Source organism: Phodopus roborovskii, unplaced genomic scaffold (assembly GCF_943737965.1).
Source record: "Phodopus roborovskii unplaced genomic scaffold, PHOROB, whole genome shotgun sequence".
Classification (NCBI taxonomy): domain Eukaryota; kingdom Metazoa; phylum Chordata; class Mammalia; order Rodentia; family Cricetidae; genus Phodopus; species Phodopus roborovskii.
In genome coordinates, this window is record NW_026126514.1 from 24,517,405 (window position 1) to 24,523,250 (window position 5,846).

Sequence of the window (5,846 nt, forward strand, 5' to 3'; positions counted from 1 at the left end):
AGCTCCTGTACATTTTCGATGACATTGTAGAGGGCCATGACAGACCAGGCACTTGGCTAAGGTAAAGCAGCAACAACTGACAGGCCTGAGACCTCTTGGGAGCTTCTAGGCTGAAAGGCCTGCTCACATCTGCTCTCTGCATACAGGGAGGGGGTGGCCTGGACTCATTTCCTGTCCAGGAAATGAGGTCAAGTTGCTGGACCCGAAGTCCTTCCCTGGACTCTCAGAGACCCTGTGGTGGGTATTTGCTGTGGACGTGACATTCCTTTCTTAGGCTGTGGCCTTCTGGCCTTAGATCTGCCCTTACCATCTCAGAGCTGAGGACACGAGGATGGGGAACAAAGACTGTTACGTGCTGTGTGTAGAGCCGCACTGCCAGCTGGACTCCCTGTGTTGGGATGAGTGACCAGATGGCTGGTGGCAGCCCTGTGAGCATCTGGTTCCTCCTTGAGCTATATTCTGCAATGTTCATGCTCAGTTTCTAGGTCCTGCAGGGACCAGCTGGTGGGGAGAAGTGTACCTCTCTCCACTGGCCAGCACCATTGCGGTTTGTTTTCTTTGGCAGAAAGCTTAATCCTTGGTCACTCTCGGCACTGGAATGGAAAATTCTGGTACAGCTTTCTTATTATTGGATCCTTGATTCTTTTTTTTTTTTTCCTTCCAGTTTTTAGTTTGCAGAGACTGCTGGGTAATTCTGCCCAGAGAAGGCTGTAGGTATACATGATCCCACCCTGCAATGAACATCAGGAGCAAACCAACCTGACTGATGCCTGGCACTCACAGCAAGCCTGGACAGCACAGGCAGGGGAAGGGACCCAAGCTGCTGGGCTCCAGTGACACCTGTCCTGCAACCTTTAAACACATCAATCATTCTGGGCCTCTGCAACCGCGTAAGTGTCCATGGGTCCTGCCTGCAGGTTTGGCTGCCTCCCCTCACCCCACCATAAGGAATCCCCATTATGAAATGACCATTTTTCTCCTCTAAGAGGCCTGAGCCAGTCTCCCTAGCTAGAATTTGAAGATCAAAGAACACAACCTGTCCCCCTTTAGGCTCATGCAGAGGAAGCCTGGACCCCTGTGGTGTTCCTGCATTGCACCATGGGATTACCAGGGCTTCTTAGAGGTTTGCAGGAAGTCAGGCTGAAGTCAACAATCCACCTACCATGAAAAGTGTGAACCGGCATGGGGGGGCACGCTCGAGGGGGACAGGCACATAACTCACCCCAGTTCATACTAGTGCATCACTTTCTCCACATCTTACGAAGGGACAAGAAGTTTGCACACGCACAGACCACCAATAACCTCATCTTTCTTCACCTCAACCACCTTTCCCGCATCTCAGGCATGTTAATACTCCTAAGCTGTATCTCTGGGAAGGCAGATACCCAGGGCCTCTGCAAGAGGTTAAACTTCCTGGCTTCGGTAAAACTCACAGCTTCGAGAACCGGCTTGCTGGGTGGCAGAGAAAGCGATTTGTTTGGGTATGCCCGTGAAACAGGGCAAGTGAGGAGGCTGAAATCAATGGCTTGCCCATCCCCTAACAAGCCCCGCGTAGAAGCACCAGGTGGCACACCAGGCTCTCTGAAAAAACACAGGTGCAGCCAGAGGGGCAGGCGAAGGCACTAGGATGTTATCAGTTAGGGGTTGTGACTCAGCCAGCGGGGATACACTGTTTCTGAAGTCTGTCTCTAAGGTCTTCCTCGAGTTCCTTCAGAAAGCAGGCAAAGCACATCTACCCTTTGGTGCTCATCATATATCACTGGCCCCTTTTCTGCAGTATCTATACACCCAACTTTCATAGCATCAGTACAGGGCAGAGCTCGTTCACTCCAAATCTCAATACCCAGGCAAGAACAGCCCTAGAGCCACGTGGTGGCTGAACTAAGACCTGTCAGTGATTTATTATCTAAGTGCTAGGTGCACTTAAGGACATCTTACATGTACACCGGAAGCCTCACAGTGGTACGTGGCTATTGGCCTTTTGAAATGGCTCTGGGTACTGGGGCAGAAACTGAAGGTAAAGACTGCAACAAGCAGCTGGCGGCGGTGGTGTTGAACACTTTTAATCTCAGCACTTGGGAGGCAGAGGCAGGTGGCTCTGAGTGAATTCCAGGACAGCGAGGACTACACAGAGAAACGCTGTCTCCAGAAAAGAAAGAAAAAAAAAAAAAATCTGCAGCAGGCAAGCTTCTGGCATGTGAATGAGAGTAACTAGAAAGAAGTGGTATCTGCAGGGCTGGAGAGATGGCTCAACAGTTAAGAGCACTTTTCCAGGGGAGCTGGGTTCAATTCCCAGCACCCACATGGTAGCTCACAACCGTAACTCCAGTTCTAGGGCTTCTGACACCCTCACATAGACATACATGAAGGCAAAATACCCATGTACATAAAGATTAATAATAATTATTATTAATAATAAAGTGTTGCCTGCAAAGGTCGGCTAGCTGATTAGAACATGCAACCACTTAACAGATAGACTTCCTTTGGAATGACCACTTAACAGATAGACTTCCTTTGGAATGAATGAGCAGTTCCCACCAATCAGATCGTATCCAGGTACCACAGCCATCTTCCTCATTGTGCTGCCATGGCCTGTCTGCCTGATGGAGCCACAGTAGATTTTCAAGTGTCTTAATTTATGGCCTTCTGTTCTGGTCCTACAAAGATTTCCATGAAACTTCCACAGTGGAACGTGAATTTGGGGTGATCTAAATCAGTGTCTGCTGCCTGTGGCCATTTATATTTGGCTCCAGAATGAACTATGCCCTTTGAGATGGGAGTGTCTTTGCATCATCAGGCCTTAGCTACACCAGCACTGGCTCTGCAGCTCTTCAGGTCAGTTTCCCTAGGTCAGTCCCAGTGAAGCACCAGCAGCCATGATGGATAGAAGGGAGGGGTCCGCCACGCCCGTACAGTGCAGCGAAGCCAGATTTACTGAAACTGCTCAGAATGTGGGGTAGTCAGAAAACTACCTTCAGACAGGGCCTGACTGCACAACAGAGGCTGGCCTTGAACTCCATCCACATCTTTTTGGCTCTGTCTCCCAAGTGTTGGGATTAAAGGCATGTACTCCCATGCCCAGGAACCTGGTGCTTCATTCCAAGGGTCTCAACTAGGAAGTATTTTTATAGGGGTTATGTTATCACCTTGCCACACAGAGGCTGGCAAATCTTGTCCTGGATGTTCTCTTGGCCTAGAGAAACTGTTGAACAAAGTGTCTTGAGTTTTGTGTACCTGGAGCTGAGACTAGGCTATGAGAGCCCTGCTCCGGCAGGATCACAAACATATGAACCCACCCATGTGTCATGACACAGGCATTCTGCATGGGACATCTGAAAAGGGTAATGGGGTAGTCTCAGATTCTGGGAGCCCCACCGGAGCAGGAATTGTGGTGGGGCAGTCACTTTGATTCTCCAAATGTAAACAGATCTCAGATGCATGTCAGGTCAGCCCTGCTGTGCCCCACTTGCTCCAGGAACCTATGACACTAACTCCAGCACTGAGCCAGAGTGCTGTAGGTCAGGGGAGCTGGGGCTCTGGACGCCCCCGAGCAAGCACTCCTGGGAACAGCCCAACCCACCTGGGGCTTCCACCAACTTTCCCGGGTCTCCACAGTGTGCAGAGCATAGATCACACTCTAGTTTGCAGACACGGCTGATGGCTTCTGTGGGACCTCTTCAGTGCTGAGGAGCCTGCTGGTCTGGCCTCCGGCCCCCTTGTTCTTTGGTCACTGAGGCCTGTCAGGACACAGCAGGTGTGAGAGGCCCTTTGGGAGACACAGAAGTCAACCCTCACTTCCGACAGTTGTGCTGTGCACTAGCTCTTCCCGTCTTGCACATGTCACTGGTCACATTACCTCACTGAGTGCACACAGCCACCGCACAAAGCTATTGCCATTATGAGCCTCATTCTAGAGGTAAGGACGCCGAAGCTGAGGGAAGCTACTTCATGAAAGACACGATATTAAACCTAGGCAGTCTGACTCCAGAGCCTAGGCATTAAAAACACTGCCATTTTTGCAAGCAGAATTCTGCTTGCGTTAGTCCTACTTCACATCACCCCTCCCACCCACTCAGCTGTGTTTCCGAAACCCGTCTCAGCTGACAGCTGTTGGGTGTGGTGGCATGCACGTGTGAGGCAGCTGGAATCTCAAATTCAATCTGGGCTACCCAAATAAATCGAGGCTAGCCTGGCCTGCACAGTAAGAGTATGTACCAAGAAAACAAAAGGTGAGAGATGTGAGCCTGACTGATGCTTTACATTCTCCAAGAAGACTGGCACCTCAAGAAGACATCGGCATATGAGGAACCAGGCCATCTTTAAACACTCTTGTGCTTAGGGCAATTGCAAAAGCAGTCATACCAAGCTCACTGCTGCGAGGAGGAAGCTGTAACTTCCAGCAGGTCTACAGGGAAGTTCCTCACGGCAGTGACCAAGCAAATACAAAACTAGCAGGTAACCTGGGCTCTGTGAAGACCCAAGTAGTGACAAAAACAAAGGCACAGGTGGCCATCAGTCTGAGTAGGTCACAGTCGGATTTAAGCACCCATGGGGCATACTTACAGTTCCTCGACACACATGCCAGAAGAGACCAAGCCCTAACTCTGTCTGGCCCCTCCTTCAGCAGAGCACTCTCCAGCCTCCGGTCTCGTTCCCTCTCGCCTTGCTTCCTGTTCAGTCGGTGCTGCCTATGGCACCATCCTTCCCCAAACACCTGCCGGCACCCACTCAGCCTATCAAGTAGTCTAGCTTTTCCCAGAGAGCCCAGCCAGCCATTGCCCTCCTTTACATCCAACTGGTTTATCAACTCCGGGGAAAGCCTAAACTTAACGTCGCCCACTGCCATCTTGGAGCCAGGGCCTAGTTGCCGAGACATACTCCACCAGCCAAGCAGCCTAACTTTCTACACTTAGCACCTCATCAACCTGGCTGTACTGGCAAATCATCCCTAGCATTCGTCCTGATCAAACCAGGTGTGCGGCGCCCTGACAGCTGCGACAGAGGCGGCATGCGGTGTGAAACCACCAGGCCGCTTATGCCCACGCCCCATCTCCTCTCCCACGTGTCAGGAGAGGGAGGCCGCCAGTGTCGGCTTCCCCAGCTGCTTTGTTTCCTTCGTGCACCACTTCTGAGGGTTGACGTTGCTTCCTGTACACACAGGACCTATCCACTAACTTCCATTAGCCCGACACTGCAGGCTGCAGGCTGCCATCCCAGGGAGTGGGACCCCAGCGTTCTCTGCATCCAAAATCAAAGAACTTACCTCACCTCACTTCTTCCCCTGCTCTATGAAAGCAGTACTTCCCTGGCAGCCAGACTGGAAAACCAAATGGAGATGCTTTTGGCTGGAAATTCTTTTCTTTCAAAGGTCAGAGCAGGTCAGGCTGGAGCTGGGTCCACAGTAGTTAACTTGACGCTGTTGTGGTCTTTTTGACTTCCAGCCTTTGGCAGCTCTGCTGTTTCCTCTTTGTCACTGGAACTCTCTAGAAACTGAAAACCTCTGGCCAATACCAGTCACCTCTTACACTGGACACTCATTACCAGGAAGAGTAAGAGCCACAGCTCTGAGCCATCAATCCTTCCAAAGAGCACTGTTTATCAGGAACTGCTGCCACCAACTACCCACTGCAAGCCTGAAAGTCGCCTCCTCCCATCCACTCCACTTAAGCACTCTCAGGCTGACAGACAGGGAGGGACAGGGCTGGCTACAGCTGCTCCTGGCTCTGCAGGCTCCAGCGAGAGCTCTCTGCTTCTCTTTTAATTTCCACAGAGGCTCAGCAGCTTCCAGAAGGCTCTTCCCTCAACTACCTTGGCCACTGCAGGGGCAAGAAGACACCACTACCAAA